We start from the raw sequence: 27,691 nt of genomic DNA on the forward strand, positions 1-27,691 counted from the left end.
AGTTTTGGATTGGGTTGTTTGTTTGATATTGAGCTTCATGAGCTGCTTGTAAATTTTGGAGATTAATCCTTTGTCAGTTGCTTCATTTGCAAATATTTTCCCCCATTCTGAGGGTTGTCTTTTCTTCTACATAAATTTCTCAAAATTATATACTACTTTAATTTTCTTTATAATTGAATCTTGACTTTCATATATAGCTTTTTTTTTCTCTAGAGTTTAGAATTACTGTTTTTTTCTTCTGATTGACAAAAGAATAAGACACCATTATATTCTCAAAATTATCTGGCCTGTCTGTCACACTCAGTTTTAAGAATCCACTTTCTTCTTGGAGACAGTTTTTTAGAGCCTTTTGTCAGTGTGGGATTTGTTACTGTCTAGGTCTGCTGCATGGTTGTCATTTTGGATCTTTCCTTCGCTGTGTTACTGGATTAGATATTCTGTTTCTTAGATCCTATGTTTTCTTTGTCTCTCACTTCATTTCGCTGAACGACATCCTTGATGTTTTCGGAACATTGCTTAACAACAAATTTTAGGGTTGTTGTGTGTCTGAGAATGTTTTTGCTTGACCTTTATAGTTGATGGAGCTGTGGGTATAGAGTTTTAAGTTCAAAATTATAAACATTTTTTCCTCAGAACTTTGAAGGCAAGGCACATTGCCTTCTAGCATTTTGTGTTGTTACTGAGAAGCCTGATACCTGCTTATTTCTTGCCTTTCTGGAAACTTTTGAAATATTTTTCTTTCTCTTTTTAAAAATATTTATTTATTTATTTTTTGGCTCTGTTGGGTCTTAGTTGCGGCACACGGGATCTGTCATTACAGCACGTGGGATCTTTCATTCTGGTGAATGGGCTCTTCATTGCAGTGCATGTGGTTCTCTCTAGTTGTGGCCTGTGGGCTCAGTTGTGGTGCGTGGGCCCTCTAGTTGCAGCATGCAGGCTCTCTAGTTGTGGCATGTGGGCTCCAGAGGATGTGGGCTCTATAGTTGTGTGTGGGCTCTCTAGTTGTGGCACACAGGCTCAGTAGTTGCAGCATGCGGGCTTAGTTGCCCCACAGCATGTGGGATCTTAGTTCCCTGACCAGGGGTTGAACTGGCGTCCCCTGCATTGCAAGATGGATTCTTAACCATTGGACCACCAGTGAAGTCCCTAAAATATTTTTCATATACACCTCATGCTCAAAAGTCTCAAAAATGTACCTAGATAAGGATCTTATTTTTATTCGTCTGATTAGTGCTTGGTATATAGTTTTTCAATATGAAGACTTGCATTTTACTTCAGTTCTCTGAAATTTTCTTCTATTATTTATTTGATTATTTCCTCTCCTGTATTTTCTTGATTTTTTTCTGTCTGGAATATCTGTTATTCAGATGTTGAATCTTTTAGGTTTATATTCCATTTCTTATATTTTTTGTTCCATATTTTCCTCTTTCTTTTTGCTGTATGTTCTAGGAAATAGCCCTGCCTTTATTTTCTAGTCCTTCTTTCGAAAAATGTTTTCAGCACTCTTTATGAGGGTGATGAGCTCTTGGCTGAGGCAATGGGGGCAATGAGCCTTGTGTCTCTCTCATCCCGCAGCAGGCTAACCTAGACTTCTTCACATTACAGTTGCTGGGACTTAAGCGAGGTAAGCAGAATTGCAAGGACTTTTGAAGTACAGACTTAGGATTGGCTTAGAACTTAACAACGTCCCTTCTGTTGGATGCTTTTGGGCAAAACAAGTCATAAAGCCAGCCCAGATTCAAGGAATAGGAGAATAGACTACACCTTTTGATGGGAAGGGTTATAAAGTCATATTGCTGCAATGGGTATTAATTCAAAAAGGGGTAGGAAATTATGTTTAGCTATCCTCTCTGGGGTTTGATATGATACACCCTTTTGATGGGAAGGGCCACAAAGTCATATTGCAAAGGGTATTAATTCAAAAAGGGGTAGGAAATTATGTTTAGCCATCCTCTCTGGGGTTTGATATGATATGCTATTTACTTAAATATTCTTTTACTTTTATAAATAAAGTTTTATGATTTCCTTCATATGTGTGTCTGTGTGTGTGTCTATATACACTGTATATAGAGCTTCATATTGTCAAAGAAACCAGAGCTGCACATGTGTGAACGTGGTAAAAATGGATTTTATTCAGGAGCCATTGCTGTAGGGGAAAAAAGACCTAAGTATAGAACTGTGCTCAGTTCTGAATACAGCATGCACAAGTGGGCATTTATAGCCAAGGAGCAGGATGGGGGTCAGTGGATGGAAAATTACTAAGAGGAAACATCAGGGATAGGGTGGATCCTGGTTAAACCAACTTGACAGGATTCTTGCTGGAGGCAGGCCAGAGTGATTTGATACCCAGGGTGGGAGATTCATGCTAAACTGACTTAGCAGGATTCTTGCTAAAACTGGGTGATACAGAGATTAATGTGGAAGGCCAAAGGTTGAGGCCTAGTTGAGAAGAGGGTTCAGAGGAGCTTGATTAAAATTTGGTCAATGTGAGAGTCTTTGTCAATGTAGATATTTGTGTATATATATGCCAAAAACTCTATGTGAATTTCTCAATATTTAAAAGATTTCTTAAGATTCTATTGTGAAGATTTCAGCTTGATGAGGAAATGAAAAATATGCGTACAGCTCGTGTGTTGGAAAATTTCCTACAGATTATTATGATTTGCTTCCTTTGGAAAAAAATGAAGGAAAAAATACTATATTTAGAATTTAAATAGTGTATTTTTGTTTCAGATATATGATAAATGGTCAGTGAGGCCTAGTTAGAAGGACATTTTGATTTCTGTACTTTTTTTTTTTGCTAACGTTTTTTCCTCCCTTAGTAAGATAAAACATTTGAATAGTAACTAGATTCTCTACTTGTCTTGCTGGGTTTTGGGAGGGAGCTGGCAAAAAAGTGATAATCCTCTACTTTTGATGCCAAACCTTGGGAAGGACAGTCTGGTGAGACGCAGGCTTTACTCTAAAATCTGAGAGCTGTGGGATGGGGAGCACTATTGTAAAAAGTCTAAGCCCTCATCGAGGGGTATTGGATTCTGTTACCTCCAACATGGGTAGATGGCGCTCGGAGATACAGCCCTATTCCTTCAGCTCACCCCAAGGCAAGAAATTCAGGGATCCTTATATCTGACCCATAATTTATGAGGAGACAATGCCACGACATCCCCATCAGCCATATCTATCTCAAGAGGAAGAGTATTTGGATACGCCCCTACATGTGACAAAAAGTGGGAGATTAAGGATGATTATGAAAATAATAATATCTGCTCCTTTAGTATGTGCCAAACACTCCTTTGAGCTCCCTCTCAAATTCAGTATGCCTCAAATCAGAGTCATCTGTTCTCCTAAAACCTGGTTCTGTTCTAGTGTCCCTTTTCTTAATAAGTGGAATCACCATATATTTTTTTTCTTCTAACCAGAAACTACCTGTCTTTAGGAGCTCCCATACCCTCACTCCCCATGTGCTATGCAAAGTCAAGTTCTGTCAATTTATCTCGGCAGTTCATCCTTTTTTCTTTCTGCTGCTACCACACTAGTCCATAATCTGGGCATAGATTACTGTCGAAGATTCTATTCATATGTACCACTGCAGTAATATTTTACAATAGCATCACACATCCACCTTTTTCAACCTCCCCACCTCCAACACATCAGAAATTCATTCTCCATTCTACAGCTGGAGGCTTCCTTTTGTAATGTAAATCTGGTCACATCCTCTTCTACTTAAAAAGTATCAGTAACTTTTTGTGGCTCTTAAGATGAAGGTCACAATTCTTACCATAGCTTACAAGGAAATACTGTTAATGTTGAGACTTGAGAAATGTATCAATGTGTGGAATAGCCAGGCACTTTCTAATATGGCATATTTTTAAATTTATACATTTAAGGACCTACAGTCAAGATGATACTCTCATGGATTGATGTTTAGTTAATGAGGCAAACAGGTTTAACTTAGATTGATAAATTTGTAAAATTAGTAGACATTTTAAATTGCTCATTATTTGTATATTATAAACACCTGTTTTTCTATGTTCATCCTTTTTTTTTCCCCAGTGTTATTGAGATACAGTTGATGTATAACACTGTGTAAGGTTAAGGTATACAGTGTGATGATTTGATACACATATATATTGTGAAATGACTACCACAATAGGGTTACTAAACACCTTTATCACCTTATTATTTTTGTGTGTGTGTGGTGAGAACGTTTAAGATCCACTCTTTTAATAACTTTCAAGTATATAATACAGCATTGTTAGCTAGAGTCACCATGCTGTATATTAGACCCCCTGAACTTATTCATCTTGAAACTGGAAGTTTATACTTTTTACCAACATCTTCCCATTTCCCCCACCTCTGAGCTCCTGGCAACCACTGTTCTACTGTTTCTGTTAGTTTGGCTTTTTTCAGATTCCACATACAAGTGAGGTCATACAGTATTTGTCTCTCTCTGTCTGACTTATGTCACTTAACATAATGCCATCAAGATCCATCCATTTTGTAGCAAATGGCAGGATTTCCTTCTTTCTCATGGCTGAATAATATTCATATGTGTGTGTGTGTAACATATTTTCTTTATTCATCCATTGATGAACACTTAGGTTGTTTCTGTATCTTGGCTTTTGTGAATAAGACTGCGATGAACATGGGGTTACAGGTATATCTTTGGGTTCCTGATTTCATTTCCTTTGGATATATACCCAGAAGTGTGATTGCTGGCTTGTATGGTGGTTCTAGTTTCAATTTTTTGAGGAACCTACCTACTGTTTTCCAAAGTGAATGTACCAGTTTATGTTCCCACCAATAGTGCACGAGGATTCCCTTTCTCCACATCCTCGCCAACACTTGTTATTTGTTGTCTCTTTGATAATAGTCATTCTAACAGATGTGAGGTTATATCTCGTTGTCTTAATTTCCCTGATGATTAGTGATGTTGAGCATCTTTTCATGTACTGTTAGCCATTTATATATCTTCTTTTGAAAAATGTCTATTCACTTTCTCTGCCAATTTTAAAGTTGGATTGTTTGGGGGTGTTTTTGCTGCTGAGTTACTTGTATATTTTGGATAGTAACCCTTTATTGGATATGTGGTTTGTAAATATTTTCTTGCATTCCATAGAATTGCAAAAGAAGATTGCCTTTTCATTCTGTGATTTTTTCTTTCACTATGCAGAAGCTCTTCAGTTTGGTGTAGTCCCATTTATTTATTTTTGCTTTTGTTGCTTATGCTTTTGGTGTCATATCCATAAAATCATAAAATCATTGTCATATCCAATGTCAAGGAGCTTTCCCCCTATGTCTTCTAGGAGTTGTATAGTTTCAGGTCTTAAGTTTAACATCCTTTTTTGTCACTAGACCACTTGCCTCCAAAATGAATGTTGCAATTCTGTAAGCTGTTGTAGGGAGGTTTTGCAGAAAATAGATTCGTTTTGAAGAATCTTTAAACGGTATGATGGAGAGTAGGCTTTATAGCAAGTTGCTGGCGTCATAGTTTGCAATGTTCTCTTCCTTTCCCCCAACCTCTCCTACCCAGATCACTACCCAAACACAATTGCATTTATTTTTCTGCATGTCTGTTCTTTTTGCAATAGCCAAAATATATTTGCTCACTCCGAGAATAGATTACACAAGATTCTAATCTACTTGTCCAAATGGTACCTGTTGTAACTAGAAGGCCTTCAAATATTTTCTGAACAAAGGAAAATTACCTTGACTTATTTTCTTTTGGATAGAATGGGGAAATTTTTGTTTATTTTTTTGTGGAGTCTTTTGGGGGTTTTGGGATTTCTCTGGGGACAATTTTGGGATAAAGAAACTACTGCATAAATCAAAAGAATGTAAGGATTTCTGCTACCCAACTGTCTATAAGATTTTACCTAAAGATTTCCATTTTAAAAAGGCTATTAAATAGAGCTACTAAAATAAGTAATTAAAAGATAATGTAAATTTCAAAGTAGACTAATGTACTAAGTTGATAAATGGGACTTTTCCTCTTCCCTCTGATTTTGGGCTGAGGTCTCAGAGCTGAGGACAGAGCACATCAGCGCCTGGAGATTCTAAAGGAGGATTCTACCCGATCTGTGTAGAACTTGTTATGGCCACAGTCCCTGCTAGGAAAGCAGTTCTAGGCAGTTCCTTGCAAATGGTGGCTCTTTGCAGTGCCACGTGACTCTGCCAGCTCATCTACAGCTGATTGGTGATTGTTGGATTCAGTAGTCCATCCCTCCGTCTGTAGCCAGACGGGACCTACAAGATGCAGCCATGAAGGCACTGCCTGCATAATGGAAATGGTCATTTGCTGGTCAATGAGATTCTTTCTTTCTTTGATTTTTTTCAAACAGAAGTTACAGTGATATAGGCAGTTGGTTATAGGAGCAAGAATCAGAAAACACAAGTAAATAACTGAGTCATGTCAGTGTTGAAACAATGAAATAGAGATCCACCAACTCCTGCTAGAGCTGCCTGAATCTAAATATTAAAAAATGTCTTTTTCATCTGATCAGGTTCTATTTAAGTTTCATGTAAGGTTGTTTTCAAGCGTAAGTGAGATTTAGGCTACAGGGAATTGTGCTCATGGTTTGTCAGTTTACAGGAGGCATTTTTTTCTACTTCCGTTCTTCATACATATCTACTTATCTGAATGGCTACAGTTGTTGCACTAGTGATTCTCTTTGAAATTTCCACTATAATTCCTGTGCACTTGAGCTATAAGAACTGACAGCGTCTTCAGTTGTCATCATGACTCCTTAGGCACCGGGAGTGCAGTTAGGCTGTCAGGAAAGGAAGCTTGGTAACATAGTGTTTATTTTACAGAGTAATAATCTTTTCTCTGAATGTTGTTCTCAATTCTATTCCAGAAAGTGTCACTGCTAAATAAAACTTCATTTCTAAGGAGAAAACATGTAATACACAGTCAGGATTCTATAGAGAGTTCATGCTGTTGGCTTCTAGTGGGCTTGAAATAAGAGATTAATGTGTAGTTATATAGAAATCTAGTAGGTTAAACTGGAGAGCAGGGGGGGAGAGAGAGAGAGAGAGAGAGAATATGACTGTGAGAGAATACTATTCTCTTTTCCAGGTTTATACTTTCTCCGCCATGAACCTGAGAGAATAATCTGGCCTGTGTAAATAACTGCAGGCCTCACTGAGTTTCTGTAGATTTTCTGGAGATAAATTGTATTGAAATTCTCGTGATCACTACCATCTCTGCCGGTTAAGTAGATACTGGGGGAAACCTCTCTCTCCAAGGTAAAGGTTGGGGTGTGTAAATTAGAAATACAGAATGTGCAGGGAGCCCCAGCCTGACCTACTGGCTGCTCCATTTGAGGGCTTTTCTTGCTTTTCTTTCTGGTAGCTTTTCTCTCAGGTACCACTGAAGTGGCACCTTCCGACAACCTCTCTCTGTGACAGCAACTCTTGGTCTCACTTCTTCTGATTGACTCTTATCATAGGGGCCTCTCCTCAGCGGCTGTAGTTCTTCACGGTCCCCAGAAGTTCTCAGTTGCAGCCATTCCCCGTAGCAGTGTTACAGCGGATTTGAGCCCAGGCCCCTTGCTTCCTCCTGTAGCAACATCATCTGATCTCAGCTTTGCTTTTCACCTCAGCTCTCACCAGTCACTTCCTGCCTGCTCTCCCACCTCAGTGGACTTATTCATACCAATATAGTTGTGGTTTTCCAAATATAACCCACTGTTCGATACCTGCTCCTCTTCCTGTCCGCCCCCAACTTCGGTTCAAAGGTTACTTTTTCTATGATTTCTCAGGTGGAATTAACTACTGTCTCCTTTTTGCCCCTCATCTGTACTCTAAACATCTATCATAACATCTATAATTCTTTGTTGCTTATGTCTCCCTTGAATGGAGCAGAAATGAGTTGTCCCCACCAAGGCCTGCTCAAATTGCAAATTCTTGAGCAAAATAAATATTGTTGCTCTTTTAAGCCACTAAATTTTGGGGTAGTTTGTTATGCAGTCATAGAAACTGAGTTAGATTTTGGTGTTTGGAGGTGGGGTGCCATGTAACAGAAACCTCAAAATGCAGCAGTGACTGAAGCTAAACTAGACAGGACTAGACAGTGGGCAGAAGGTGGAGGACCTTGAAGCGATTGTTAGTGGAAACCTCATGGCTCTCAAGGAGGATGTCAGTGAATGTTTAAAGGCAAGTGGAAAAGTATCATTGGGAGCTGGAGAAAAGATCCTTGTTATGTAATAGCAGAAAGTTTAGCAACACTGTACTTATGGTAACGTGGAAAGTAGAAAACGGTTATAATGAATTGCATGAATTTGAAGGTGTTTTCTGGCTATTTCTTGCTGCCTATAGTAAAATTGATAGGACAAAGTGCTGTGGTATGAAGGTTTGTATCCCCCAAGATTCAAGTGTTAATGCCGAACGTGATGGTACTAGGAGATGGGGCCTTTGGGAGGCGCTTAGGTCCTAATGGTGGAGCCCTCATGAATGGGATTACTGCTTTTATAAAAGAGACCCCGCAGAGCTCCCTAACCCTTTCCACCATGAGAGAACACAGTGAGAAGTTGGCAGTCTGTAACCTGGAAGAGGGCTTTCACCAGAACCTAACCATGCTGGCACATCGATCTTGGACTTGCAGCCTTCAGAACTGTGAGAAATACATTTTTGTGGTTTATAAGCCACCAACTTTGGCATTTCGTTAATAGCAGTCCAACTGGACTAAGAAAGAGAAGCTAAGGAAAGAATTATTAAATATAGAGGAAGCAGAACTTACTGAGTTTGAAAATAAAACTCTCTTTTCCAGTTTCTCCAGATGGCAGACAATTTTCAAGTTAAGAAAAATCTTATGGGAAGAGATCAAATCTAGAGTATTGTGAGAAAACATGGTTTAACTACAAAGCCAAGGGAGTGATTATAAAACTCTTAGTTAAGGCTGCAGGAGATTTAATGTCATGCCTCACAAAGACAAATAGTCCCTCTAAGGATCTTGAGAACATGCCATGCCTGTTCTCACAGATGACTCACAGATCTTCTCTATTAAACGAAAAAGTCGTCTAAGAATTTTAAGAGAATTTTCCCTCCGGACCCTTATAGGAGCTCAAGGACCTATACTGAAATTTATGGGTGTGATTTTTGTCTAATGGAGTGGATTATAAATTGATTCACAAGAAATCTACACAGTTAAAAAAAGATTTTATTTTTTAGAGCAGTTTTGGGTTCACAACAAAATGCAACAGAAAGCACAGAGAGTACCCACATAGCCCCTTGTCCCTCTCGGACACCAGAGTAGTACCTTTGGTAAAAGTGATGAACCTACATTGATGCATCATTATCATGCCTGGTTCATAGTTTACATTAGGGTTCACTCTTGGTGTATATTCTATAGGTTTGGACAAATGTATAATGACATATATCTACTATTATAGGCCTTAAAAAATCCTTTGTGCTCTGCCTATTCATCCATCCCTCCCCCAACTCCTAACAACCATTAATCTTTTTACTGCCTCCATAGTTTTACCTTTTCCAGAATGTCATATAGTTGGAGTCATACAGTGTGTAACCTTTTCAGATTGACTTCTTTCACTTACGCATTTAAGTTTCCTCCATGTCTTTTTATGGCTTGATAGCTCATTTCTTTTTAGTGCCGAATAATATTCCATTGTGTGAATGGTTTATTTATCCATTCACCTACTGAAGGATATCTTGGTTATTTCCAAAGTTTGGCAATTATGAATAAAGCTGCTATAAACATCTGTATGCAGGTTTTTGTGAGGCCGTAAGTCTTCAGCTTCTTTGGGTTAATACCAGGGAGGGTGATGGCTGGATCATATTGTAAGAATATGTATAATTTTGTGAGAAACTGCCAATTGTCTTCCAAAGTGACTACATTGTTTTGCATTCCCACCATCTATGAGTGAGAGCTTGTGTTACTCCATAGCCTCACCAGTATTTGGTGGTGTCAGTTTTCTGGATTTTGGCCATTCTCGTAGGTGTGTAGTGGTGTCTCGTTTTAATTTGCATTTCCCTAATAAAGTATGATGTCGAACATCTTTTCATATGCTTATTTGCTGTCTGTATATCTACTTTGGTAGGTGTCTGTTCAGATCTTTTGCCCATTTTTAAATTGGGTTGTTCATTTTCTTACTGTTAAGTTTTCAGAATTTTTTGTATATTTTGATTGAACCCCTCCCAACATGATGGGCAGCCCACCTGTTGCTCTCTTCTCAAAGGCTCTGCTCCGTGGTTTCTTTCCAAAGGTGAGGAAAAGGAAGAGTAAATAACCTAGTTACAATACCATTGAGAAGAAAAATAATACTGTTATTTTCAAAAAGTCCTTTTCAGAAGGATAGCTTTTCCAATAACATTTTAAAAAGAAAAAAAGAATATATTTTAGGTAACAATCTTTTATCAGATATGTTTTTTACAAATATTTTCCCTGGTCTGTGGCTTGTCTTCTCAGTCTCTCGATCCACATAGTTTTTAAAATGATTATATCAACTTGGACTGAAAGGCACAGAGACAGTACAAAATGAAAAGAGGACTTTGGATCCCAACCTTCTATAGACAGGAAGCATGCTAAGAACATGGCTACTTAACATGAACCAACAGCCCAGAGCTGGGAAGCCATGAGCCGCAGTGAATCATTCCCGAGCAGTACAACTAAGCTGTAATAGAGGAACTAGCAGCATGTACCCAGCTGGGTTTAATGGACCAGTGACTGCTGTCTCCTTTCCCCCTTTTTGAATGGGAGTGTCTGTAGGAGTTATCCTATGCCTGCTCTACCTTTGTGTATTTGTGTTTGTGGAGGCAGATAACTTATCTGTTTTTGTTTACAGCTCTTCAGATCAAGAGGAACTCTTCTCAAGGGGCTATATTTAAGGAACTATACTCAAGAAGTTCATCCATACCTGGACCTCAAACCTCAGCCTGATGTTATGGGTATTGGGGGGGGAGGGAATGAGTATATTTTGCATGTAGGAGGGATGTGAACTGCTGTGGCCAGAAGGTGGACTGTGGTATGTTATATTTTTGACCACTGGTCTCAGCAATATTTTTGGTCCCACATGCTCTTTTGGAAACTTGCCACTTCCCATCAAGAGACTGAGTTTACTTCCCCTGTCCTTGAACTTGGGTTGGACTTTGCACTGATTAGTAGAATTGGGGGAAGTGATACTGTATGACTAGCAAGGCTAGGTTATAAAACATGGTACTGCTTCTGCCTGCCTCTCTCAGGATGCTTACCTTTAGAATCTAGCCACCCACTGTGGTGTGAGGAAGCCTAGGCCACATATAGAAGCCATGTGTAGTATTCTAGCACCAGATTCTCATCTGACAGCATCAACCACCAGATACCTTAGTGAAGGAGGCTTTATATAATTGCAGTCCCCAGCCTTTGAGCCCTCCCAGCTGATGCTGAGTGGAGCAGAGATGAGCAGTCCTCTCCAAGGCCTGTCCAAATTGCAGGTTCATGAACAAAACAATATTGCTGCTTTAGGTCAATAAGATTTAGGGTAATTTTTAAATATAGTCTTAGTAACTGAAATAATTAGAATGGTTTATAGTTTTGGGTTTATTTTTTAATTAAGTTTTGGTAATAAAGTTATGCTGCCTTCATGAAATGAGACACATTTTATCTTTTTGTTTGGTATGGAATAGTTTAAATAATAGTGTAATTATTTGTTCCTTAACAGTTAGGTAGACTCAAACTGAAAGGTTTTTTGTTTGTCTTATTATTATCTAAAATAATAGTCACCTTTCCAATCTCTTCTTTGGTAAGTAGTCAATTTGGGTTTTCTACTTGGTTTACTTTGGTTTATTTGTATTTTCTAGGAAATCATACATTTCTTCTATTCCTAGTCTTGCTAGTATTTGTTTTGTCTTACATTTTTAAGCAGGATCATAAAGGGTTGTGTGTATGTGTGTGTGTGTGTATGTTTGTATCTTGTTAGTCTTTAAAACAACATCTTTTGGAATTATTTATCAATTCTTCTACTATTTTCCTGTATCTGTTATAGATTATAGGTAGATTATATCTGTTATTTTTATCCATTCACTCCTCAAATTTTCTTTCAGTTCATTTTGTGCTTTTTTTCAAGAAAAACCCCCAAACTTAGGATAAACATAATGTTTCTGGACTTTTATTCATTTGTCTTAATAATGAAAGGATTTAGGGACATAAATTTTTATCTAATTATGGCTTTTTCTGTGTTCTATAAATTTTTATGTATTTACCTTTTCATTAATTTCTAGAGTGTGATTTTTCTCATTGATCAGGAATTAATTTTCAAATCATTAAGATATTTCAAACCATTTAAAAATTATTTCTTATATTATTGAATTATCAGTGACTGTGACCTATAATATATTTACTTTTAAATATTTCTTATGGTTTGCTTTGTGGAAATTTTTATAAATCTGTGAGCAAATTAAAATGTAAATTGTCTCACTGAGTGAAGTAAGATTCCATACTGTCTTAGTTCAGGCTGCTTTAATAAAAATATCATAGGCTGGGTGGGTAGCTTAAACAACAAAAACTTATTTCTTGTAGTTTGGAGGCTGGAAAGTCCAAGAGCAAGGCACCTGTCTGATGAGAACTTGCTTCCTGGTTCACAGAAGGCTGTCTTCTCGCTGTGTCCTCACATGGCAGAAGGGGCAAGAGAGCTCTCTGGGATATCTTTTATAAGGGCACTAATCCCATTCATTAGGGCTCCATCCTCACTCCCAAAGGCCTCACCTCCTAATACCATCACATTGGGGTTTAGCATTTCAACATACGAATTTTGGAGGGACACAAACATACAGTCTATAACAGCCTGCCTCTGACCTTCCAAAACTCATATTCTTCTCACATGCAAAATACATCCATCCATTCCAACAGCCCCAAAAGTTTTAACTCATTTTCATCATCATCTCTAAAGTCTGAAGTTCGAATTCTCTGTAAATACCATCTAAATCAGATTATGAGTGAGACTGAGGTATGATTTATTCAGGGGCAAAATTCTTCTCCAGCTATGAACCTGTGAAAGCAAACAAGTTATGTGCTTCCAAAATACAGTGGTGGGACAGGTAAAGGATAGACATTCCCATTCCAAAAGGGGGAAGTAGGAAAAAAGAAAGGAGTGACAGTTTCCAAGTAAGTACAAAACCTAATACAGCAAATTCTATTAAACCTTAAGGCTTGAGAATAATCTTCTTTGGCCTGATGCTTTGCCTTCCAGACCCACTGGGGTGGTGATGTCACCATCATGGCTTGGTGGTATGCTGCCCACACCATGGCTCTGTGTAGTGGCCCTGCCCATGCTGCAGCTCTCTGTCAGGGTCCTGCTACTAAGGCACTGGGCAGGGGCATGCTGGCCTATCTGAACCAGAGAGGTGGCCTCACCCTTTGAAACCATTCTGCCTACCCCTACCCTGGACCTGTGATGGCAGTGGCAGCCCTGATAATATCTGAAGTGCCTTGGAAGTAGGGGGAGAAGGGGAGTGGTATTCTTTTCTTGTCTTGAAGAATAACATCTGGCTTCTGTTGAGATGGTTGTTTAGGGCTGTGGTTTATATCCATATTAATCTCTTTATCAAACAGTCACTTTACTGCACTTTAGTATTCTTTTCCAGGAATGCTTTCTTATTTTGCAATATAGATAGGCTGAGAATTTTCCAAATCTTTAAGTTCTAGTTCTTTTTTGCTTAACAGTTCCATCTTCAAATCATTTCTCTCTTCTCACATTTTACCATAAGCAGTCCAGAGGAACCAGGCCACTCCTTCAATACTTTGCACAGAGGTCTCCTAAGCTAAATATCCAATTTCATTGCTTGCAAGTTCTACCTTCCACAGAACACCAGAACATGAACTCAATTCAGTCAAGTTCTTTGCCACTTTATAATAAGGATCACCTTTTCTCCAGTTTCCAATAACATGTTCCTCATTTCCATCTGAGACCTCATCGTAACGGCCTTTATGGTCCATATTTCTACCAACATCCTGCTCAGGATTACTTAAATATTCTCTAAGAAGATTGAGGTTTTCTCTCCAGTTCTCCTCTTTTCTTTCTGAACCCTCACCATAATTACCCTTAATGCTCATATTTCTAGCATGTACCTCTAAACGCTTCCAGCTGCTATCAATAAACCAGTTGCAAAGTCACTTCAACTTTTTTAAGTTATTTGTTATGGCAGCATCCCACTCTCAGTACCCAAATCTGTAGTAGTCAAGGTTCTCCAGAGAAACAGAACCTCTGGAGGCTGAGAAGTCCCACAATCTGCCATCTGCAAGCTGGAGACCTAAGAAGGCCAGTGGTATAATCCAGTGTGAGTTTGAAGGCCTGAGAACCAGAGGAGCCAGTGATGTAAATTCCACTTCAAGGGCAGAAGATGAGATGAGATGTCTCAGCTCAAACAGTGAAGCTGGAAAAAAGGAGCAAATTCCTCCTTCCTCCACCTTTTGTTCTATTTAGGCCCTCAACAGATTGGATGATGCCCATCCACGCTGGGGAAGGCAATCCAGTGAGTCCACCAATTCAAATGCTAATCTCATCCAGAAATACCCTCATAGACACCCCAGAAATAATGTTTAATATGACTACCCCATGGCCAATCAAGTTTACACATAAAATTAACCATCATACATATAAACATAGAAAAAAAATCACTGAAATAAAACTTTAGAAGATGAATTTAAGGAGAGTCACTCTGGAGATCTGCCTGAATTAGTGGATTGGAAAACTCAAGAGGAAGAAATATCTAAAAACTAAGAATAAATACATACAGAGAGATAAATTATAACAAAGACATTTGGTTAAAAATTCATTTTCCACACACCATTTCTACGGACATTATTGGAGCCTGTGCATCATCAAAATAATGGTGTAAATCAAGGAAGGTGTAAACAAAATTGAGGAAACAGGATCCAACACAAAAGAGAGGCAAAGGAATTTACTGAGTGTTGGTGAAGAGACACACCAAATGACAGCTGTACAGCAGGCCTAAAATGAATCAATCTAGATTCGAACAGGTCAGAAGGCTCAAGGAGAGACTTCTTCAAGAAGATGAAATTAATAAAATACCTAATGGGTCTGAGTCTATTGAGAAGAGATTTATACAAGCTCTGGAGAATATGGGGGGAAAATTAATGTTAAAAGCATAGAAAAGTAAAAAATGGAAAAAAAGATAATTATTAATTAGGGAAAATAATCATAGTAAACATGATTCAGCTATCATAGTATTTACAAGGTCAACATAAACATTGGATATTAATCTAAGCAATAGATATGGATCCTGTAGTATGATCCTGTGGTATTGATACTACAGGCCTTTAGAAGGGCTGGCTAGCAGGGCAGTATGGAGGAGAGAGACTAGGAAAAAAATGGATATTGACCTATCATAACTTTATAAGATTTTGGAAGAACAAGGGAACCCAAGTGTTTGTGTGTGTGTGTGCGCGTGCATGCATGTGTGTGTGTGTGGTGAGAATGGTGGTTATATGTGAAAGAGAGCTAAATTCTCATCTTTTGTAATAGATATTATCAGTAGATAGTAATGCCTATAACTGAAAGTCAGTAAGAACGTAAGACTGTAAGAATGTTGTTTAGAGATTGGGAGTAAATACCAAAAACCAACAGGAAGAGTTGAAGCAGTTGCCTCCCAGAGTGAGAAATTTGAAATATGTGGGGCCTAATGTTTTTCATAACAAGTCTTATAAAGTTTTAAATGATGTACATATGTGATTTTGCCAAAAATAACCCCCCCCAAACCTAAATTAAAAATAAAATGTAATAACAAAAGACGACAGAGACTTAACAGATCCAGGAGATGTATAAGGAGGAGTTCTACAAGGTTAAAAAAAAAACGGAGAGAGAAAATAACAAGAACTCATATTAGAACAAAGACCCAAGTCTGCATCTTGAAGGATACCCCATTCCATCACCCTGACCCAAGTTTCAGTTAGCATTGGTGAGAACAACTGATAATAGGCATATCCCTATAAAATTTTCAAAATCCAGGGAAAACAATAAAATCTTGCTGGGTTCCAGATAGAAAAAACAAGTTACTTGTGAAGGAAAAAAAGTCAGACTGAGATTGAATTTCCTGCATTCCAAGTTTGGAGACTAGAAGATGGTAGGATAATGTCAATGGACTAGTGAGAGAATTACACCCCATGAATCCTGTACTAGGCTAAGCTATCAGTCATCTGTCAGAGAGAGAGAGATTTGCAGATGTTTGAGGAGTCAGAGATTAGAGAAGTCTTGAGAAAGTATACTAACCAACAAAAGGGTTTGAACAGTGACTGTAGGATATGGGAAGATAAAAAAGAGAGGAAATAGTGGTAAGCAATGAAGCTGTCAGTATACACATGGTCCAATTGCAGTGGTTAATGAAGCTGTTTCCAATTGTTGGAAAATGCTTACTATAAGTTCTAAAGAAGTATTCTTTTTTCTCTACCTTTCAGCTTGAAAATTTTCAAAATAAAAATTTGCAAGACTTTTACCTAGATTTACCAATTTCTCTTGCAGTATATCACTTCTAATTCTTTAGAAGTGGCTGATTGTAGGGCAGGAAAAATAGAAGGTGAGCCTGCATTGTTTTAACATGACAGAAAGTAAGGAAATATGCCAAGATGAATGGGGACCTGTCAAAAGGGCAGAGAGTGCACACAGATGATTTACTGGGGAGTACCTTTTGGAAAAACACCTGTAAGGGAGTGAACAAAGCAGGATTGGAAGAGGGGAAGGTTCACCTGTGATGCAGTTCATCTTCTGCATTGTGAGTTCTGGACCTGAGATGGTCCAGCTATGGCTGTTGTATTTGTCTATTTGTTGTCAAAATTGGGCAAAGGAGTATGAAGAGAGAGATACCTTTCATATATACCCTTCATATGACTAACATGTTTGTCATCTGGGTGATAAAAAGTACTCTTTCCTGCATTTGTGTGACAGAAGTCCTACCTCTTTCTGATGACCAAGGTCAATTACTTCTTCCAGATTGGTGACTCCTTTCCTTGCCCTCTGGTTTCTTGGCCCAAGGTACTTGAAGTGATCAGGTAGCAGTTGTAACTTAAAGTTTAATGGGCTATGTCCCTTGGTAAGAACAAGACCTCTAGGTTCATAGAACCTAGCATTGCAGGGAAGGGAAATATAAATTTCCAAGTGGGTCACTGGGAATGATGAGGCCATTCCTGCTTCCTCCCCTTTGTTTCTTGCTTGCATGTATGTTACTTATTACAGATCCCATACCATAATGGTTATTGATTTAGGGTATAACTGCATCCTGGAGGAGGGTGTCCTATCTTCACATGGTATCATCTTCTCAACCATGCCTTTAGAATGCTCTTCCATTGCTCTCTCAGACTGGCAGCTTCTGAATGTTGCGGTATGTGGTACGACCAGTGGACCCAATGGTCTGTGCTCACATCTCCTTCTCTATAAAGAAGATCCCTTGGTCTGTAGCAAAGTTAAGCAGGATATAAAGTGAACCAGAAACATTGGTAGGTCTCAGGTGCTGGTTACTACCTTGTGGTCAGGAAAGGCAAATCCATACCTGTAATATGTGCTGATTCTGGTCAAGGTGAATCACTGCCCCTTCCGGAGTGGAAAGGGTCCAATGTAATCAGTTTACACTGTCTGATGGTCTCTTGGAGGTAATGTGCCATATTGGGGGTTCCGCTTTGGTCTCTGTTACTGGCAGAGTGGATGATCTGTTGTAGCAGTTAGCTAGATCAACCTTGGTGAGAGGGAGCCCATACTATTGGGCCCATGCATAGTCTCCGTCCATGCCACCATGGCTACTATGTCCATTATGCCAGCACTAAGGGGGTCAGTGACAAGCTGGATGATGTCAGCTGGTTAGTATTCTGTATACTTGGTTATTTAGTGCCTCTTCCGTGGTGGAGTGTCTTCTGATGGGTATTAATATGTGATACAAAGATTCTCATATTTTATGTCCACTCGCACAGGCCTATCCTCATGCACTGTTCCCAGGAAAACCAGTTAAGAGACTTTGTAATCTTTTCAGTGAAGTTAAAGAGGCCCAAAACACATCAAAATGGTGTTTTGATATGTAGGGAAGAACTAGTGGAGGGAAAGAGGAGGAAGACGGAAGAAAGAGATGGTTTATAAATTAAGGTTGCAGAACTTAACTGGGAAAGGATGAGATCAACCTTAGAATGGAAGGCAAGAAGGAAAGAGGGATGAGTGGAAAATAGAAGATCTGAGGCAAATGGGAAGAACATGAAGGAATTTCCATCAGATTTTGCTTAGTGAAATAGGTGTCCAGATTATCTGCTAAGAGTGCATGTGTACAGAACCCTGTGAAAATTGGTCCTCTACCCACCACACTAATTTTGCACATTTTTTGAGTAAGCAGTCATGCTCCCTGGAAGTGCCTTTCCAAAGAGTTCTGAAGGAGAGAGCTCTTTAGTTCTTGTTCAAACTCACATAGGAGACTTGGGTGCCCTGGAGTTCCACAGAATTCATATGAGGATCTCAATAGATCTCAAACTCATGTTTGTGATCCTGGGTTATGTAACTAATATGGATAATTCAAATAATGCAACTTTCAGATTCCTTTGTACCTCAACAATGCTGACTCATTATCAAATAAATAAAATGTATTTACTCTGAATGTTTCCTCTCAGTTGGTCCTCTTAATTGATAAGAGAGTCCATCAGTATCTTGTTTTAGATTACCCTGTGAAAGTGAAGAATTTATGGATTATATGCTGATGGGAAAATTACCTGCTGAGGTAACTTCATATTTATTCTTTATTCTACTGATTTCATATATATGAATTTTGTAAAATGTGGGTTTTTTGCATGAGGTAAAAGATAGCACATACATAAGGAAGTATATAATGTGTATATCTGGAGCCAAAATATTTATTTAAAATTATTTTGAATTAATAAGTTTATATGTAGTGATATTTGCTTTGCCTATGCTTTTTGACTGTCATTCATTTATTCATTTGCCATATACCTGCTACAATATGTAGGTTCTGTTCCAGGAGCTGGGAATATAAATGCACAAAAGATACAGTCCCTGAATTTTAAGGAGTTTATGGTCTGGTTATAGGAGACAGGTATTGTAATAAACCAAGTACTGTAGTATATTGTATGTGCTAAGAAAGAAATATATACAGGATGGACTAGGGCCCAAGGGAGGGAGTGGTCAATTTCTGCCTCAGAAGTATGGGAACCTGCTGTCAAGAAAGGTTTTACTGATGAAATGGTGCCTGAATCCTGAAAGATAAGAAAGTGTTTTTGTTAAGTTTGACATTAGATAACATGTAGTATTTGAGGCCAAAGAACTTCATCTATACAAGTTTGTATTCTGGCACAAAGGAAAAATTTGCCAATGAGTCTCTAAGGTTTCCAAACAATTTCAAGTTTAAAACTTAATATTATAAAGGTATTTTTTTTCAAATACCAGCAGGTGGCAATATTATCCCATGAAAAAAGAATGATCGCCAGAAGCTGAAAATGACTTTCCAGAATTTCCAAATCTGGTAATGAGGGTGTTCTGGGTTAAAAATGGATGAGAAAAAGTGAGTTTGACAATTTTTTTCTTGTCAGGCCAGCTTTTCCTTGAATAAGTCAATGTCTGAACTCCCCAATCCCCCCTTTCCATTCATTCTGAGCCCCAGAGATCTCCATAAAGTGGACTTGAACACCTGTCGTTCAAAGGCCTGTGGGAGTCTGAAGCCCTTTTCAAGACTTCTGCACTACATTGACCCAGAAACAAAACTGAGCTCCCTGCCTGATGTTCACTAAAAGCCAATATGCATAAAATATTCATGAATTTAAGAGACTTTAGTGAAGATCTGGGGAAAGGGTAACAGCAGAGTTCACACAGCAGCAATGCAAACAAGCACAAATGAATCAGCCTCCCAGGTCTCAAAATGTCATTTGGCCACCCACCATCATGGAATTTCACAGAATTCTTTTGTTTCAGCCCTTCTTTATCTGTTGGCTCCTCTTTTTCCCTTCTTGGCCCTGGAACTTCAAATTCTTCTCCTTCTCTCCCCCTCCCCCTCTCTCCATCTCCTTCCAATTTTCCTGTCCCCTCTCCCTGCCTCTTCCTCTCCTTCTCCCTTTTTCTCTCTCCTGGTCTCCCACCCCCAAACCTACTAAGGTGCTCTGCGGTAGAGGGCCCTTCACTCTGTGTGATCCCCCCTTCCTTGAAGGCAGTAGTAGCAGTTTATTACCTTGAAACAGAAAGCAGAACAATTATTCTGTTTTCAGTGTAATAAAAATACTTTAAAAAACATGCCCTGCAGATATTAAAAAAAAACACCACCTGTGATCATGGTTTTCAGCTAGTGTTTGCAGGTTTTTCTTTAGCAGGGTGATGTTAAGTGAGCTTGTTAGGGTCCTCTTCACCTCTCTCCATCTTCCATGTGCCTAGAAAATAAACCCCAGTTTCTTCCATGATCTATCATATTTGTTATTGATTTTTTCTTTCCATAGGGTTCTTTATCTGTGCAACTCAATGTGGTCCCAGAATTAGGGCCAATTAGGAAATTGTGATTGCTCTGCTATAGGAGACCATTTTTTCCCCTAAACTTTTATTATGGAAATGTTCAATATAAAGAATATTTGGAAAAATTATTGAATCTATCACCTAGAGTCTATGATTGTTAACATTTTATTATACTTGCCTTCTGTCCATCTAATTTTTTGATGCATTTCAAACTAAGTTGCAGGCATAAGTACATTTCACTCCTAGACATTTTAGCGTGCATGTAATTAACTAGAGTTTAATATTTATTTTCAGTTCTTTTTTTTTTGAGGTAAAATTTATGTAACAGTGATATTCAAATCTTAAGCGTACCATTAGATGAGTTTTGAGCAATGCAAAAGCCAGGGTTATCTAAACCCCTATCAAGATACAGAAAATGTACACAGAGGATTTATTTGTTAGTTTTTCCACACACAGGGAGTGTAAAATGGTTAAATTCTAGACATTTCCAGGTCTGAGTACACTATTGGTGAGAAATTACTTATTATAGTATAAGGGATTTTAAGTGAGTTTTATAAGTACAGAAACACAGATTAAGGTCTGCATCTGTGCTTTTTGCTGTTGTTTCAGTTTGAGCTCAGTGACTTTACAAGTGAGCAGCAACACTCAGAAGCAAAATGGTCAGTGCCTGTGAGTTAAGAGCAGGAACTAGGTCTACTTTTTGATCTGTATCTCAACTACCTGGAATGCTTTATACCTTTGGCACTCAATAAATATTTCTTGTTGCCATACTACCTGCTACAAAAATTTACTAGGTCTAGGCTATTGTTTGTGTACCTAAAAAATAATCATGGGACTATAGAAGTCAAAGCCATGGAGAGTGTCACACATCCTTCTCAGCTGTTCATCAGTCAGTACTTGAAGTAGGGTTAAAGGTATAGGGTAAAGTTATAGAGCTTCTCAAGGGCCCAGAGGTAAAGAAAGGATGATAGCTAAATTCAGAGAGAACAGCACTGAGGTTCCAGGAGACCTAGATTCTGAGTTCTTTTATGCTTCCTGTTGGAGTTCAGATCCAGTGCTTGACCTTCCCAGGGCCTGTAGTTTCATGCAGATGAGTAGTTACTGCTTCTTGAAGGGGTTTGTATGGAAGAGTCCTGATACATGCTTACAGAAAGAAATATATAGCAAATCAGTGGCATGTTATTTTATTAAACTAAGTTATAGTCAAGAAATTCGGATATCTTTTTAAATGCTGCATCCAAATTCCAACAACCCAAATGTCCACTGAGGCCCATTACAAACCATTGCTTGCCATTCTTTTTTTTTTTTTAATCGAAATATAGTTGATTAGCAATGTTGTGTTAGTTTCTGGTGTACAGCAAAGTGATTCAGTTTAATATATATTTATGTAAATATATGTACTATTTTCAGATTGTTTTCCATTATAGGTTATTACAAGATATTGAATATCACTTATATGTGGAATCTAAAAAAATGATACAAATGAACTTACTTACAAAACAGAAACAGACCCACAGACATAGAAAACAAATTTATGGTTACCAAAGGGAAAAGGGGCGGGGAGGGATAAATCAGGAGCTTGGGATTAACAGATACACACTATTATATATAAAGTAGATAGACAGCAAGGACCTACTATAGCACAGGGAACTATATTCAATATCTTGTAATTGCCATACTTTGTTTTTGAGTTAGTTCCTGCTTCACTGACTTAAAGTCAAACATGCAGAGTGAAATCTGTCTCTCAATTGCTATCTTGGTCACAGATCTTTTTGTTCACAGATGGAAATTTTCTCCAGAAGAAATAACAGTAGTATTTTGGTCTGTGTTCAGTTTTGGGGAATAAAACTCACTCTAACCAGTTTAAGCACAAAGAGATTCATCACAGAGTATTAAATGGCTCACAGATTCTAGGTTGAGCTTCCAGGAATGGTTCCCAACTCACACTGGCTGGCAAGGGATTGTTGCTTTTACCCCAAGCAGGATGCTATAGTATCAGAAAGATACCACCAAAACTATCAGCTCCTGAGCCTCTGCTATGAGCAGAAAATAGTCTGCAAATTTCGGAAGCTGCTGTTACAGCTGCTGTCCCAGACTGTGCCACTGCTGTTCCAAGCCACACCAACAAAAGTGAATGCCAAAGACAAGATTAACATCTGATCATAGGAACTTGAATAAAACCTAGAACCCTAGGTACAAAGGGATTGAGAAATAGTTTTCAGCTGTTTAGCTTCAGCGTATTAGAAGAAGGAGTTAGAACATGTACTGAGTGAGCCATTTCAGTGTCTTCTAGAAATAGCTAACATTTGGAGAGTTTATCAAGATGGCAACATAGGAGACTCCTAACACTCTTCCTCCCATGGATGCAACAAGTGTATAGCTGCATTTTAAGAAATTCCCTCTGAAAAAATCGAGAAACTAGCTAAGCAACTCCTGCGTATCAGGCATATGAGAAAATACAAAATAGGTAGGAAAGACTGAGACACACTCACCATAAACTCTGCCCCCAGCAGTGTCACACTATTGAGAGGGAACTCCAACTCCCAGCTTCTCTCTGAGGAGCAGAGTTTGGACTGCACATCTAGCACCCCAACTTTTGACTCCCCCATGAGGGTTGGGTTTCCAAGACACCTATCCCACAGCTAACATCATACTTAATGGTGAAAGGCTAAAAACTAACTCTAACGTTAAGAACAAGGCAAAGATGCCACTTTTGTCACTTTTATTCAGCATAATACTGTAAGTTGTAGCCAGAACAATTAGACAAGAAAAATAAATAAAATAATCCAAATCAAAAAGGAACAAATAAAAGTCTCTTTTTGCAGATGACATGATATTATATATAGAAAACCATAAGGACTCCACTATAAAATTGTTAGGACTGATAAAAATTCAGTAAATTTTCAGGATAAAAAATCAATGTACAAAAATTAGTTGCTTTTCTATACATTAACAGTAAACTATCAGAAAGAGAAGTTAACAATCTCATTTATAATTGCATCAAAAACAGTAAAATACTTAGGAACAAATATAACCAAGGATGTGAGATCTGTACACTGAAAACTATAAGACATTGATAATAGAATGAAGACACAAATAAATGGAAAGATATTCCATGGTCATGGATTAAAATAATTAATATTGTTGAAATGTCCATTCAATGTCATCTCTATCAAAATTCCAATGGCATTTTTCATAGAAATAGAACAAACAATCCTAAAATTTGTATTGAACCATAAAAGTCCCCCAAAAGTGAAATCAATCTTGAGTAAGAAGAACAAAGCTGGAGGCATCACACTTCCTAACTTCAAACTATATTACAAATCTCTAATAATCAAAACAGTATGGTATTGGTATAAAAACAGACATGTAGATCAATGGAACAGAACAGCGAGTACAGAAATAAACCCATGTATATAAGGTCAGTTAATTTTTCACAAAGGAGGCAAGAATATGCAATGGGGAAAGGATAGTCTCTTCAGTAAATGTTGGGAGTACTGGATATCAACATGCAGAAGAATGAACTGGATCCCTGTATTACACCATACACAGAATTAACTAAAAATAGATTAGGGAATAGGCCCTAATTAAATGTGCTGTTGAGGTGGTGTTACTTTCTGAAGGTTCCAGGGAAGAATCCATTTCCCTGCCTTTTCCATTTTCTAGAGGCTTCTTATGCTCCTTGGCTTGTGGTCTCCTTCCTCTATACTCAAAACCAGCAAAGGACACCTGAGTGAAAAATCCTTATTTAAAATTGTGTTTCTGGGGCTTCCCTGGTGGCGCAGTGGTTGAGAATCTGCCTGCCAATGCAGGGGACACGGGTTCGAGCCCTGGTCTGGGAAGATCCCACATGCCGCGGAGCAACTGGGCCCGTGAGCCACAATTACTGAGCCTGCGCGTCTGGAGCCTGTGGTCCGCAACAAGAGAGGCCGCGATAGTGAGAGGCCCGTGCACCGCAATGAAGAGTGGCCCACACTTGCCACAACTGGAGAAAGCCCTCGCACAGAAATGACCCAACACAGCCATAAATAAATAAATAAATAAAATTTAAAATTGTGTTTCTTCAATTATAAGTACTTTGAACATATTTTTCATTTGTCTTGCTCATATCACATTTATTTAGTTCATTTTATAATAGTTTTGCACAGGCCCTGTATTCAAGTCTTTCTGTTTATTATTCATCTATAGAGGACTGCTTGCCTAGAGAATTATGGGTGTACTCCCCTTGACTTCCTACTCTACTTTAACCTGGTACTTTCTCAACTATACTCTTAGAATTCGAGCTGGTTTTGAGTTGGAGGCCTGGAAACATATGGCTTGTAATCTTTGTTAAGGCCTTTAGCTACCTGGTAGTAAAGGGAAAGTGAACTGAGGTTGCTGTCAACTGGTATATACAGTTTGGGTGTGTTGAATCACATCCCCTGAGCACACATCATTTCTGGGGGTGCTTTCTCTGAACCTTGGTCTTCCTTCACATCCAGAGAAGCAGGTAGCCCCAGGAAGAGGAGGGACCAATGTACAGCTCGGTGGCTCACGGGCATTTTGTTTGGTGGCATCACAGTGATTATTTCTTTGTGCTCAGCAGTTATTTGTCATATTCTTCATTCTTAAGATATTGCTTCCTACCCCTCAAGGATATCCTTTTGAGTAATTTGACGATGAAGAGAAGAGATGGAGGTAGCTTATAATTGGATTGTTTGGTTTTTTATGTGGTTGAGTTGTATGAGCTGTTTGTATATTTTGGATATTAGGCTCTTATTGGTTGCATCATTTGCAAATATTTTCTCCCAGTCCATAGGTTGTCTTTTCATTTTGTTTATGGTTTCCTTTGCTGTACAAAAGCTTGTAAGTTTAATTAGGTCCCATTTGTTTGTTTTTGCTTTTATTTCTATTGCCTTGGGAGACTGACCTAAGAAAACATTGGTACGATTTGTGTCAGGGAATGTTTTGCCTATGTTCTCTTCTAGGAGTTTTATGGTGTCATGTCTTAATTTAAGTCTTTAAGCCATTTTGAGTTTATTTTTGGTATGGTATGAGGGTTTGTTCTAACTTTATTGATTTACATGTGGCTGTCTGACTTTCCCAACACCACTTGCTGAAGAGATTGTCTTTTTTCCACTGTATATTCTGTTGGCTTTTAATCAATTTGAAGCCAGATTGTAACAATCAGGATCATTTAAGGTACTAATAGTGGACAAACAAAATGTCTACTATATAGACATCAAAAAATTAAAATCTTTGTAATTTGTCTTGGAATTCATTGAGTTGTAGAACAATGTTCATATTTTGTTTTTGCTTAAAAAAGGAAATTAATATGGTAAATTAAGGAGACTAGGAAATTTGTGAATATACATGCATGTTTATATATGCCAAATAAATATAAACATTTGCTACTCACACATGCACTGTATTGTACAAATGTACTTCATTAGCTATTTTGCCAGATCCAGCTCAAGGACTTATTTATCTGTCCTTAGGAATTTTAGCACACGGAAGATGTTTTAGACAACACAAGATGAATAGAAGCACAGTTTATCACTTTTATCAGTTAATTGCAACATTGATATGTAATTAACTCTGATGGATTCAACAGTCATAAAGAAATCATTAAGTTGATTTTTTAAACTAAGAGCATTGTCACAGTTAACTAACTGCTGATGACCATTTGCATTTCACAAACATTACTCCTGCCTATGAGTGTATCCAGGCTATGCTGTTGTTGGCTCAGGCTCTGAACTTGAACTCTGTGTAAAGCTGGAAGTTATAGCCCTTATCTTAGTCATTGGGCTTGGGCTGTTTCTTAAAACTCTAAGAACTGGCTTGGTTACTGTTAGTTCTCCCTTCTGAAAACTGCATTTTCTTGTGACCTAGTAGACAAATTCAACTTTTCCTACTGATAAATGAAAGATTTAGAGTAGCAGTTCTCAAAGCAGTTCTCTTCTTCAGGGAGTCTGCAAGGTCAAAACTGTTTCCATAATAATACTCAGACTTTTATTTCTCCCTTTTTCTTCCAGAGGCTACAGCACGTGATAGTATAGTTGCTCTGATATTAATATGTGGTGAGTTTATTATTATTTTTAAAAAATTTTTTACTAAATAAGTAAATACATATTTAAATATTTTCTCAGTTTTAATTTATTATATGGTAATAAACGATTGACTGAACCCACATAAACAAAAGCTCTTTGGGGCCCTCCATAATGTTTAAAGGGATCCTGAGACCAAAAAGTTTGAGTACTGCTGGTTTAGTGTAATGTAAACAATTGTTTGAAGACATTAGTGTTCATAGAAATTCTAAATGTACTTCTTGGGTATTTAGACATTATTTTCTGGATCCTATATAGTTGCCACAAACTTGTGTTGCATTAGCATGGTAATAAAATGCTGTTCAGGGTTTTTTTTCAGTGTTTCTACTAAAATGGTACATGATCCTTGTAATGCACATTTAAAACTGATATCACTTGTCATTCATTATGGGGTAACTGATTTGCCAACTTGAGGCTTTAAATAATTGTGGATTCTTCATTACGGATCCAAGTGCATCTTATAACAAATAACTATGGGTCGTTCTAAATAATTGATAATAAGCTTTCAAGTCAAAATTATCACAAATCTTTTCTGAAGACATTTATCTTGGTTTATTTGGATTATGATACTTTATATGTATATATTGCCTATCTTTTGACATTAATAATTATATTTACCTTAGGGAATCTGCAGCAATGAGTAAGATTCTTCAAAACATGCTGGTGAAAGTAATTTTAGTTAGGTTTAGGTAACCAAAAATAGCAACATGTAAAACCTCTTTAATGTGTATAATCTCAAGGTTTAAAAATTTTTTAAATTTCCAATGTTTCCAATATTTATACCAACATGAAGTTTTTGAATAATGGTACTGTTTGTCTTAAATGGCATTTTGAAATAATTGTGTAAGTGTGGAAATTCATGTAGAAGTTTATTTTGATTATAAAATATTAATAACGTTAATATTTATTGAACTATATTATATGCTTGAAAAATATGAAATATTATATTATATGAATCCTCTTTTTAGATAGGCAGTATAGATGAGAGAAAAGAGATACTTTGGGGAAGAAGATTATTGTAAATTGTAAAAGGTTCAATTTTTCATATACGTTTCAATTATTATGAAAATAACTATAGTGGAAAAAATATAGTGAAACATATTAGAGAATTAATTCCAAGTATAATACCATTCTGGTATGTTGGAGGACATGACAAAAGCCATTTAGTACTCT

The 27,691-nt window shown here is 37.7% G+C and overlaps 1 long non-coding RNA gene across 3 annotated transcripts in view; it reads left to right on the forward strand.

The window, feature by feature from the left end:
- Nucleotides 1–27,691, forward strand: part of LOC132359685 (uncharacterized) — a 55,998-nt gene that overhangs the window by 24,166 nt on the left and 4,141 nt on the right. For 2 of the 3 annotated variants that reach the window (XR_009500899.1, XR_009500901.1), the window contains exon 3: nucleotides 26,447–26,491. This is a non-coding gene — a long non-coding RNA (uncharacterized LOC132359685). Of the gene's footprint in view, nucleotides 1–10,802; nucleotides 10,870–26,446; nucleotides 26,492–27,691 lie in introns of those variants that run through there. The other variant, XR_009500902.1, reaches the window with a different exon arrangement.

The sequence above is a fragment of the Balaenoptera ricei genome, chromosome 2, assembly GCF_028023285.1.
Source record: "Balaenoptera ricei isolate mBalRic1 chromosome 2, mBalRic1.hap2, whole genome shotgun sequence".
Taxonomy (NCBI): Eukaryota; Metazoa; Chordata; class Mammalia; order Artiodactyla; family Balaenopteridae; genus Balaenoptera; species Balaenoptera ricei.